This window comes from Eulemur rufifrons, chromosome 19 (assembly GCF_041146395.1).
Source record: "Eulemur rufifrons isolate Redbay chromosome 19, OSU_ERuf_1, whole genome shotgun sequence".
NCBI lineage: Eukaryota > Metazoa > Chordata > Mammalia > Primates > Lemuridae > Eulemur > Eulemur rufifrons.
In genome coordinates this window covers 58,755,610-58,768,559 of record NC_091001.1, presented here as the reverse complement: position 1 = coordinate 58,768,559, position 12,950 = coordinate 58,755,610, and the positions used below count along the sequence as shown (strand labels likewise).

The window sequence follows — 12,950 nt, the reverse complement described above, 5'->3', positions numbered from 1 at the left end:
TCTCAGCGCTAAAACTGATTTTCTATCTGAGCTGACAATGAGTAAGTCACAATTTACTTTGGCCTCAATTAAAAAAGGAAACTATCAATTGACTTATAGGACATAATAAGAATAAAAGGAGATAATGAAGGTAAATGTTGAACAAACAAAATTAAACGAAAGGAAAAAGGAAAAAAATTACATAAAGAATTAAACCTCATTTCTTCTTTGGGGGCATAGCATCTTCACCAAAATGCTTTTCTTTAATGAAATCTATTTATTCTGCAATTCAAAAGCACAAGACCCACTTTCTTTTCCCTCTGAAACCATCACACCTCTATATTTATTGGTTCAAATTTATTGACTGTTCTGTTCATCTGCTCCACATTCGTGAGGGCAAAAATTAAATATATTTAAGTACATAATGGTGTTACATACTGTGTAAGCATGCACAACAAACTTTTAAGTGAATCTAAAGACTGATGGTAAGGTACTCAAGATCCCACACCATGGCCCAAGGACAATTTCACTTAAAAAATAAAAAAGCCTTTAGAAGAGTTAATGAGCATTGCAAATTACCGAGAAAAGCATTTTATGGACAGATGGGCACTAAGCAGTTAAAAAAAATAGGATTAAAAATCATGTAAAAATTATAACTGTAACAGTACAAGTAGACACTCATTTTCATCTTAACACAAAAAGAGTCAACAAATAATCACTTTAGGAATTCTTATTTGAAATGACAACATTAAAACATCTTTATAGTCTCCCTTTTTTGATTGCAAAGTAGAGATTTGAAGGAAATTTATTATCTGGATAGAAAAACAGAACCAATTTCATCTTGCCAAACACCAGGAAATGTCTTTATCTTGCCAGAAAACCAGAGCCTACAACTAAGCAAAATAGAATCTCAAAAGAAGAAAAATAGAAAAACATCAAAAAATTATATTCACCATAGTATTTAAATTAAATTACATAAAAACTACACATGCATTTGAAAAAAAAGACAAGAAAAAACAAGAAGAAAAGTCTGATCTGTATGAGAAATGAAATTTTTTTCTTTTATTTAGAATAAATAATTATAGTTATTTATTATAAATATATATTTACAAAAAGTTTAAAAAAATGTTCTTACCTAACATTGAATAGCAAGTTCAATAATAACTTTGTTTATGTGTTGTTCTTCATACAGTGTATTTATTTTGTTTTACTTTGTCTCAGAGGCATGGCTTCACTGAAAAGGAAACTGCCTGTGGCCATTCCTCAGGCAGAGCCTGGGCTCTTCTACATATCAGACCCATCCTTTTAGAATGAACATCCACATTAAGGGGCGGTTTTCCTAGAAATCTGTGATGAATAAGCTAACAGGACCCCCTAACAAAGATATTTGGTTACTAATGGGCTAAGACAGGTTTATCTGGACAGACTATAAAAGATAGATATATTTAGAGAGGAGATAAAGGCCTTTTTCTGTCATCTCCAACAAATATGTACAACCAAACCTATTCTCCATGAGGCTGTCGTGACATGACATCATTAACTCCGCTTCAAACTGTTCCAAGTGCCCTGACCTGTTCAGAGTGCCCCAACCTATAAGTATTGGCTCTACTATTTCTTTGCTCTGGAACCATCATCCAGTTAAGTCTTCCTAAGCAAAAGACTGCCTTGCTTTGAAAGCAGCACACAGAAATTTAGGAAAAAAAATAAGGGAGCAAAACAGGGCTTCAGTTCATAATCTTTACCTCTACCCCCAAAATAGCCAATGTTTAGAAATCATTTTTCCTCTATGCTCCCCTCTGTGAGGAACACTAGGAATGAACACTGTGAGGAACCAAGAAGAGTGCTGTGAGGACAAAGGTATGTAAAGTATGCACTGACTCATGTTGCTTTGAGCTAGATGTGTTTTCTCTGCTTCCACTAATGAAAAAGAATCACTTACAACTATGGAAAGGCAAAAGGAGAAGAGCAACATACACTGGACGTGAAAGAATGCTACATGTTTAGAAGAATAAGAAATGAACTTTCAAAACTCTAAATAAACGGAGGTGAGGAAGAGTACCAGAACAAAAGGTAGATTTTCCTGACTCACAGAAATAGGTCTGGTTTAAGGTTCACATTTTGCTTTCCATTTAAAATGCTAACACTCTGTCAAAGTGGCCTTCATACTTCTTCCCTCCTTTGCTCCTCCCTCCCCTCAAGTTGCAAAGAATGATTCAAGCAGGTTTAGGTTTCAGCTGGGGCAGAGGGAGGGGTCCAAGGACACTTTTCTAAGCTAACAATGACTGTCTCTAATGGTTTCTGTCTCCTAACAAAAGCCATGACTCCTTCTTTATCAGCTTCATCTAATTTTTCCTTTCCAAAGTAAATAACACAGCCCTTGCATTTTACACATGTCTAAATTTGACAAATCATTATCGACTGGGACTGTAACTGATAAGAGATAACTTTGTGGTAGGACGCTGTCATTTCCTCTCATAAGGGCTTTCTTTCTGAGATACAGAAACATGATTAGAATAGTTAAACATTTCCTCTGCCTGACAGTCAGGAACTTAAGACCTTAAGATATAATACCAGAGTCTGTATTTTTCTAGAAGTTCACACAGATCTATGAAAATACTAACAGTAGCCACAAACAGCATATTCAAGATTATCCTGCTTTTTTAACTAGTTATTTTCCTTAAAATTTAAAAAGAAATAATTTCATCACCAAGGACAGCAGCTACCTAATTCCCTGTATAGTTTCTGAATGGAACACATTAGCGCATTTTGCCAGCTCAAACCTCTTTATTTTCAGGAGGATCAAATAGTAAGTAAGATTTAGATTCTATTAACTAAGATATCTGTGTCTCAGAGCATGTTATAATATTATATAAATTAGGGAAACTATGATTTTTTTTAAATAACAGATAATTAAAAAGCTATTAAAAGAATTTTGGGGTGATGACTGAACTTCAATAGCACGGAGGCAACTACTACATTCTTCCATTCATGTACCCATTAGAGATCATGTATCTGCTAGATACCAATACATATGGCTAATTTGTTTATTTCAATATAATGATTCTTATATTTGTAAGGTAAATATTAACAACTTCATTCAAACCAATACTTCCTAATTTTTTGTGAAATATTTGTTGTTAAATAGCATTTATGCCCTATAAAATATACCCGCTATCACGTGAAGCCACTATATAGATAACCAAAAAGAGTGTGGAGAAAGAGGACTTAGCAACTAAGAAATGTAAACTTATGAATAGGATTAATGAAATGTCCTCTGAAAAATAGGCTTATGAGCCTCTGCAGACAGTATTTGCTAGAGAAGATACAAAGAGTCAGAGTAGACATGGGAATATTAGATGGTCAGGAGGAAAAGAAATATGAACATTTCTAATTACAAATATTCCTATAATACATCAGGATCTGACTTTCATGATATCTTTTTCTTCTTCTCTAATACATTTTAGTTCAAGTAAAAGGAAGTATCAACAAATGGAAAGGTAGATTATTAAGTTTTTCTCAAAAAGGCATAAGGAAAATGTTTTTACATATTAAAGAAAAAAGGAGATTTTGATTTTTAAAAAATAATGCGATTAAAGTTTGAATAGATACATTTATTTACTATTTTTCTAAACTCTCCTCCAAAAGAAGTGTCAGGGTAGTCTATCTTAAAAGACTCATTAGTGAAGGAAGGCAGGGACAAAAATTATCTGTAGGAATGATAAATTTACCCATTTTACTGCTGGGTAAGCACATCATTAGAAAAGAGGACTAGAGTAAAATAAAAGCTTGCTTGCCTCCCTCCACTCAAGAAGAGTAGCAAATGTACTATGAGAGAGTTACTTATGCTGCTGATAAAGATAGTACGTGAAAACAAGTGCATTAGTGTGTTCTAGCCCTATTGTTCACACATCTGTACCAGAAGATACAGACATACACACACACACTATCTCTCATACACACATACCCACATGCACACACCATTTATTTTTCTCTTAAGAAGTCTTTCAAAGTACATGCATTATCCAAAAAGAGTATGATAGGAGTTTGCAAAGAATTTAGATATGTTTCTCACTAATCATCTGAGCCATTCTCCACCTTGAAACTATTTTTGATTCCCACTTTACACAAGGTCATTTCTTGGTATTGGTAAATGAATGAGGGGACTTGGTACCCATTTCTGAGCATTACTTGGCTCTCAAGTCATTAAAATATATCAGGTATTTTTCTGCAAGGAGCAAACAACAAATGATTAGCTGACGGGGCACTGCCTTTGCATTCAGAAGTTCAATTGCAACTACCCATCTTACATCTAGAAGCCAGGAAATATAATTTTCGCTAATGTGCTTTTTGAACTGCTTTGTTTCCAAATATTCAGAGAAAAGAAGGGTAGAATTTATTTGGACATAAGCTTTTATGGAGCTAGACTAAACACCACAGACACACCACCAAACTGGAAGGCCTACGATTCTACATGACTAGAATTAGCAAAAATATAAAGAATTTTTTAAGCCCCTGAGCATATAAGAATACCCTGGCAAGAGCTCCGTCTTAAAAAATAAGGAATATTGCTGTGGAGTTTCTCACAAATAATTGGGATCCTTTCTGAGAACTTTCTAAAGAGATTACCACTTAATTATTCAAGTGTTTACCCTAAGCTGAAGAAAATCAGGAAAAACCACCATTTCTCCTTACTGAGGCACTATAAAAAACCTGTGGCCAAAATCAGAGGATAGTCTCTCAAGAATTCTCTGTTTAAAGCTGAATGCTGTTGAAATTAAAAATTCAACTGGTCTTTATTTAACAAGGGTCCACTATATGCTAAACTATTAGGCAAAAAAGGAAATTTAGCACTAAATTTGGTAAAAAAAAAAAAAATACAAAAGGTTTAAGAAAAGGAAAAATTAAGGTGAACAAAAGTAGGTTAAACAGAAGTTACAATATTATAGGTAAAGAACTAACATCCCTAATAGATAAAGAACTTGGAAAAACTGAAAGAAAAAAACCCAAATCATTAGAAAAAAGGGCACAAGATATAAGCAGTTTACCAAAAAGAAAAAAAAAAAAAAAAAAAGATATACAAATGGCCCTCAAACTTTTAAGATACTCAACTTTACCCATAGTAATAGGAATGCAAATGCAAGTTAAAACTACACAGAGATACCATTTCTCATCTATGAGACTGGCAAAAATTCAAAAGCTTACAAAAATATACTCTCTTAAAGAAGCTGTAAAGAAATTGGCACCTCATACGTTGCTTAGGTGGGCTGTGGGGTATATAGAAAATAGCACAACCTCTGTGGAGGAGAATTTGACATTATCTAACAAAACTATAAAGCTATTTACCCCTTGACTAACAATCCTGCTTCTAGGAACCTACCCTGAGAACACAGCTCTGATTATATGAAAAAACAATTCTCAGTTTTTGATTTTTTTTTTTAAGTTTGAGGTATTTTACATATGGTAAAACTCACCCTTTCTAGTGAACGATTCTTTAAGTTTTTACAAATGCATATAGTCCCGTACTATCATAACCATGATAAAAAGAAACAGTTCTACCACCCAAAAAAATTCCCTCATGCCCCTCTGTAATCAAATTGTTACCTGAAGTCTAGCCCTTGGCAAACACTGATCTATTTTCTGTCCCTAGAGTTTTCCCTTTTTAGGAGTGTTGTATAAATAGACTCATCATATAGTATGCAGCCTTTTGAATCTGACTTCTTTCATTCAGAATAATGCATTTTAGATTCTTCTGTGTTTTTGTTCATGTATCTGTCGTTCATTCCTTTTTATTTCAGAGTGATACTCCGATTATGGAGATACCATAGTTCGCTTATCCCTTCATCCATTGAAGGACATTTAGGGTATTTCTAATTTTGGCAATGTATGAACAAAGCTGCTATAAATATTCAGGTGCAGGTTTTTGAGTGAATATACTGGCTAAATACCTAGGAGTGGGATTGCTAGGTCATATATAGTAGGTGTACATTCAACTTTATAATAAACCGTCAACCTGTTTTCCAAAATGACTGTACCATTTCACATTTTTACACCAATATATGAGTTTTACTTGCTCTACATCCTTGCCAGTACTTGGTATTGTCAGTATTTTTTTTTTTAATTTTAGCTATTCTAATGGCTGTGCAAGTGAAACACTACTTTTTAATAGGAAAATATTGGAAATTATTAAGTGCCCATATATAGATTAGCTGAATAAACTATGATACAGCCAAACAATGGAATACTATTTATCAGTAAAAACAGAATGAGAAAGATTTTTATGAACTGATATGGAGTAATTTGCAGTATATATTTTCCAGTAAAAAAAGAAAGCACAGAAATATATACATATTATGCTATTAATAAGCATATTGTTTAAGGTATAATGAAGGGTATACACCCACAAACTAACAATACTTTTTACTTACAAAGGGCAGGTAGAAGAAGTGTGGAAAGAATAAGGATGAGAGTGGGATTTCACTGACTATATCTTCTTATATAATTTTACCTTTTGAACCATGTTCATAGTTTACATAGTCAAAAAATTAATAAGATAGCAGAACTCTGAAAAATAATACAAAAATGAACAAATGAACTAATTATATATCAATTTGGTAACAATCACACAGAAGAAAATATTAGCCAAGAAATGTTTGAACACAGTACTCTGAACTATGTAGACCTAGTGGGATGCATTGTAGGATTAAAAGAATTGCAAACAAAATATTGAACTTAATAAGTTTACTGCTTTTAGTGACATCTGCATAGTAATTCTAAAACTACTTTGTGTGTATTATACAGACAAATGAGTAAATATATTGGTACTCTGGGAACCAGAATCCTCACAGATACAAACACAGAATGAGAAAAGAGAAAGATCTGTTACATGAGATTGGAATTATAAGTATTAGCCTTAACTCACAATTTATAAAAAAGTCTACGCATTAGTGTAGCAGGTGCATTTCTTGGCTCTGCCCATGAAAGGAGCATAACTAATGCTCACATCTCCGTTTCTAAATATCATTCTTCAGTAAAAGGAATGAGAGTTCTTTGAAGAAATGCCTGATGTAGGGGCTGGGGCAGAACCTGGGATTTCCTGTGCCAGAAAGAAAATGCTCAAAAACTGGATGGATATGGAAAAGACCTCCATTGGCCAAATTTGGCACAACTGAAGAATCTAAATGAAAGAATGGAATATAACCCACCATATACAAAACAAGAATCCATGTGCCCTTACTTACACTTAAAATAAGAAAGGGGAGAAAAGAAAAGTTCTTTATAAAAGAATGCCAACTAACAAATGTGAAAGAAATGATAAAAATAGAAAATCACCATTTACAACCACCATGGTAACACATGATTGAGGAAAGAATCATCAATGAATTCTAAAACCACTGGGTGACAAACTACTATTAATAGTATTAGGAAATAAGATACTCACATGGTCTTAAAGTATCGCTCCACGGATCACTTACTAATTACAAAAGGGGAAAGGTACTTTATGGTGAAGAAATCTAGTGGATACCTCCTTAACCAACTGTGTACCTCCTGATGTGATGCAATGAAAGGAGCATAATATTATGTTTGTAATATTCCTCCCAAAAAATGATTACCCTGAATCTAGTCATGAGGATATAACCAGATGTACCTAAATAGAAGGATATTAAGGGAGACTAAACAGACATTAAAATTAAACATAATGTGTGATACTTGTCTGGATATGTCTACAGGAAAAAAAATGAAAGAAAAAATCTGCTATAAGGAACATTTTTGGGACAACTGGGTAAATTTGTATATGGGATGTATATTAAGTGACAGTATTATAGCAATGTTAAGGTTCCTGAGTGTGATCATCGTACTGTGGTTATATAGAAGAGTGTCATTCTCAGGAAACATACATTGTGATATTTACAGTTCAAAAATAATGAATGAAGTATGTCACTTTCTTTCAAATGGCTCAATTTTGAGAGGAAAAGAAAAAATACACATACACTCCTGATTCTTTCAAAATTAAATTTTTGATAGAGACAGAGAAGAAGTGTCAAGTTTTAAAGTTTTAATAAGTGGAATATTTAAGTGAAGGGCATATAGATACCATATGTGTAACTTTTCTGAAGATTTAAAATTCTTCAAAAGTAAAAGAAGTTTTTAAAAAAAGATGGTGTTACAGAAGAGGTGGAATTGAGTTGGTCCTTCAGAGAAAACTATAATAGAGTATTTTAGACAACGGAGGGGGAGGAGTACCTTCCATTGTTGGGGTTATTAGCAACTTAGTACAGAGGTAAAGAGGATTGAATAATCAATGAGAATATAAAGGAGAAATTCCAGAAGACCTGAAAAGACAGAAGTTTATAATAGAGGCAAACAGTTTCAAAATAACAGGGCATTTATACTATGAGCACAATGAAAAAACTTAAAAAGACCTTAAATCAATGTGAGCCATAATATATCTTTACCAATAGATAGACCTAAAAGATCAAGAATGGGAGTAAGAAAACCAAAACAGAATGTCTAACACACGCCATAATGTTTTCATTCAACTTCGTATAGATACCTACTTTTCTTTTGACTGTATTTGTCCTTAATAGACCAGCTTTCGTTAAGAACAGAAGTGAAAAACTAGAAGCCTACAGGGCCAATGGGTATTGGGAATAAGTGAAGTAGGCTGGCATTTTAAATTGTATTCCCTTATTAGACATACTTTGTATATGAAATATCAATGACTATTCACATTTACAAAGGACTATGTACTCATCATTTTTTTCAAATATTTATGGCCCTGGCAGTCTGTCTTTCATTTAGTATTTCTTGATATACATCTAATATAAGTAATATTATATTTCCCTCAACAACAGCATACATGTAATGATAAATAGCAATGGCCAGTGTGCAGACACATCAGGAATTGTGGCTGACAGAAAAAACCATATCCCTGATGACAACCTTACTACTCGGGGCCTGTTTATTAATACCATGCTTAGAAAGAAACAAAGTTGGAAATCCAGATTTTTATGTGAATTCAATTGACTTTTAAGAGTTGACAACTAATTTAAAAAATCTTAAGTACTGTTCAGGCTAACAACCAGTTTGCAAGCTGTTTCTGGTCCATGAGCTGCCACTCTGCAACCTCTGGTTTTAACTGCAAACCTCTAATGGCATCTTTTATTTCACATTAACTTACTGAGGAATGACCCTTACTTTCTATTAATTTCCTGTCAATAGAAAGTTTTACAAGAAACACTTTGAAATTTGGGTCAAATATCATAAGAACCACAATTTTTTATAAGCAATTTGACACAAATTATTATCTCTATTTTATAGGTGAGAAACGGGATGGTTAGAGAATTATATGATTTGCTCTAATAGCACAGGACTAATAGAACTTATACCTTCAAAATACAAATCTTATTTGTACATTTTCCAATCACCCTGTGAATTATGCCCCCTCCAAAATTAATACGGTGAATCCCTAAATCCAGTTGTGGCTGTACTTGGAGATAGGGCCTTTAAAGAGGTAATTAAGGTTAAATGAGGTCCTAGGGTAGGTTCTTAATCCAATAGGATTGGTGTCCTTATAAAAAGAGGAAGAGACACCTCACAAAAAGAAGAAAGGACAACAGGGATGTGTGAGCAAAGAGAAAAGGCCATGTGAAGACACAACTAGAAGCCAGATATCTGCAAACAAAGGAGAGAAGCCTTAGAAAAACCCAACCCTGCCAGAACATTGATCTTGGACTCTCAGCCTCCAAAGCTGCGAGCAAATAAATTTTTGTTGTTTAGTATTTTGTTATGGCTGTCCTAGCAAATTAATATTAATACATCCTGTTACTTCAAAATTAGTACAGTACCATAATCATCAAGATATCCCAGAAGGCTTTCTATTAGATACCATTTGTATTTAAATTAGCAATTCCCTCTTGTCTTAATTCCATATTTTAAAAGAGGCACCAAAATCTGGAGAGCTAAACCTGGTCAACAAACATTAATTTGATCCATACTCTGTGACGGGTGGTATGGATGACATGGTTGTCCCCCTTCTCACAAATAATAAATATACCATATTGAGGGCTTCTTTGTATTTTATCTTCACATATTTCAAAACTGATATTCCTGATGAATCTAGGCCTATAAATTTATTTTCAATTTAAAATATTTGCTATTTCTAAAAAAATTTTTTTAAGTCCTATCTAGACATTTAGAAAAGAACATTAACATCTGTATATGTCACAGGGTGATATAGAGATTCAACGCAAATTGCCTTACATGTTTCGACAGAAAATCAATTGAATTAAGTTGATCAAAAATGGTAAAATACTGGTAGTTTTATATAGTTCAACTTTCATGTATGATTAGTTAAAAAAAACTTATTTTAATTATGACCCTTTCATTAGCTTAGCCAAAAATAACATAAAAATAAAGAGAGAATTTTACTAGGAAATACTTTTCTTTGCAACAATACTCAAAAGCTGGGGTTTGGGGGTTGGAGGATAGACTAAAGAAAAGAGAAAGAGACTGACTCCTTCAGTTCATTCAATATGGTGAGGTAATTTTTTATCCAAGATGACAATTTATTGAGACTTCATCTTCAGTTCCCCAGGCTCTTAAGTTTTTCCCATCTCTAGCACAAACTTTATTTCGGTTTAATAATATATTAACAATCAGCTTACTATGTGAAAAGCTCTGTTCTAGGTGTTTGGATTTTCCTACCCGCCTGATTCCATGATCTCCTCTTAAGTGTCATTAAGCTAAAGACACAGTAAATACAGTAAATAGCCTAAAAGTGTCATTCATCTCAAAGAATATATTAAATATATTTTCATTAAAAGCACAAGAAAGGGTAAAAAGTTTTTACTTCAAAGAATAAGTACCTAAACTTGTTAAATTAGACTTATAAAATTTCATTTAAAAATGCTGGTAATGTATCATAAAGAACAGATTTTAGAAAGCAAAATATAACTTTCTGTTCAAGTACTGATTTATTGCCCGAAAAGTTTTAAACCATATTAATGGAAAATCAATAGGAGACCCAACTAATCATGGGTTTGTTTTATTTACATACTAAAAAAGCTTCCTCATGGTCCTCTATAGCCTGTAGCTCAAAAGGTGCTCCAGGGACCAGAAGCACCATCCTCACCTGGGACGTTATTAAAAATGCAGACTCTCAGACTCATCCCCAACCTGCAGAATCACAATCTGCATTTTAATATGATTCCCAGGTGATTTCTATGCACAATAAAGTTCAAGAAGCATTGCTTTACAACATGGTACTCAAGTTGGGTCCTAGGAGTAAAATGAATTTCATGAACCTCTTGAAATTTCATGCAGAATAGTTTTTGAATGAATATATGTACATTTTACTGGGAAATCACTCCATATATTTTTTATCAAACTCTCAAAGTAATATATGACCCCAAATAGATTAAGAACCACTGCCCTATAGGATTCTATGCCACAATTACCATGCTCACAGATGAAAAGTCACAATATTCCAAAAACTATGCTGTTCTCAATGAGGTCTGTTCAAGAATGACAAGAATGAAGGTCAGAACGTCACAGTGGGTCATGAAAGACCTTATCTGAAGAATTTATTCACACCATGCAAGAACTATGCCAAGAAACCCGTTTGGAAACATCTAAATAAATAATTCTCTACATGAGGTTTGAGATTAAGAATGTGCACTTGAAGAAGATTCAAACTGAGAAGTAAATAAATATAAGGTAGGATTTTTTTTAAGATAGGATGCCATTAGATGACAGTGAAATGCTGAATTCTTGTAAAAGCTCAATCAGCAAATCTTTAATATGAATTCTGTTTGATTTAGGATATGAAACCATTTTAAAATATTAACTTCCAAGTAAATTCTTATTGTACTATCTTTATGAGGAACCACCCCTCAGCATATTTTACTAGTCTCACTTTCTCTGTCTTCTATGGACCTCATAGAACAAAGCAAGAAGAAACATGGCATAAAAATTAAAAGGAACTTATCCAGGATCTTCAGTGAGCTAATGATAAAGAATGGTTTCTATCCAGTAGGTTTTCAATGACATACAAGAACTATGTATATATTTTATTTTTTATCTTATCATCTCTTCAGGTTATCCAAGGGCAGAGACTATGTGTAACTTCTGTTTCCATAAGCCATAGTGCCTCATAGAATTGCATTTTCTTGATGAGTACCCAAAATGTACATTAAAGAGTTAGCTAGTCTTTCTTGAGAAAGACTTTATTTTACTACTGCTGCAACTAGTCATCTGTGATGAGCCTAATCCCTGACAGTCTGATCTCCACGATAGATCCATATCCTAACACACCTGTCATTCCAGGCTAGAAGAGAGAATGCTAGAAAATATTCAAGAGGAAACAGTCCTCTCTGCTCCTTTCTATCTCCATAGGTTATCACGCAAATAGTTGGTTCTTTTGTCTAAAATGGCCCATTAGGTAACACTCAAAAAAATTTTTTTAGCTCTATTAAAAGCTATTAGGAGTTCTTGCAATCTAAGTACAATAGAAATTAGGACGAAACTTTCAAGCATTGATAACTATTAATGTGCCTCATTTACATATCCTAATCAAGTATAAATTTTAACTAAAAATGATAAATATAATTATTCACTTAAATGGCAGAAATGTGTCCCCTCGATAATGAAAACTATGTAAAAGAAGGTAGTACTTTACACATGATAGTCCCTCAGACATTCAATCAAACTTAAATGCTAATGTTTTAGACACATAACTATTTGATTACTTGCTTTTCAGCCTAAACAGTTTAAACAGTACCAATTCCATTTTTGAAGTCAAAAAGGAATAATAATAGGTACAGGCACACTAACAATGGTGACACATAATAGAAGTCAGTAAGGAAGAATAATGAAACTAATGTTTGTTGACCACCTTTTATGGAGAAGAAACTTGTGCAATCCTATATGGCTGCAGTCCCCAACCCCTGGGCCGCAGACCGGTACTGGTCTAT

General features: G+C 33.4%; 1 protein-coding gene across 7 annotated transcripts in view; it reads right to left on the bottom strand.

The window, feature by feature from the left end:
- Positions 1-12,950, bottom strand: part of EXOC6B (exocyst complex component 6B) — a 563,953-nt gene that overhangs the window by 303,937 nt on the left and 247,066 nt on the right. The gene's annotated exons all lie outside the window — the stretch shown is intronic.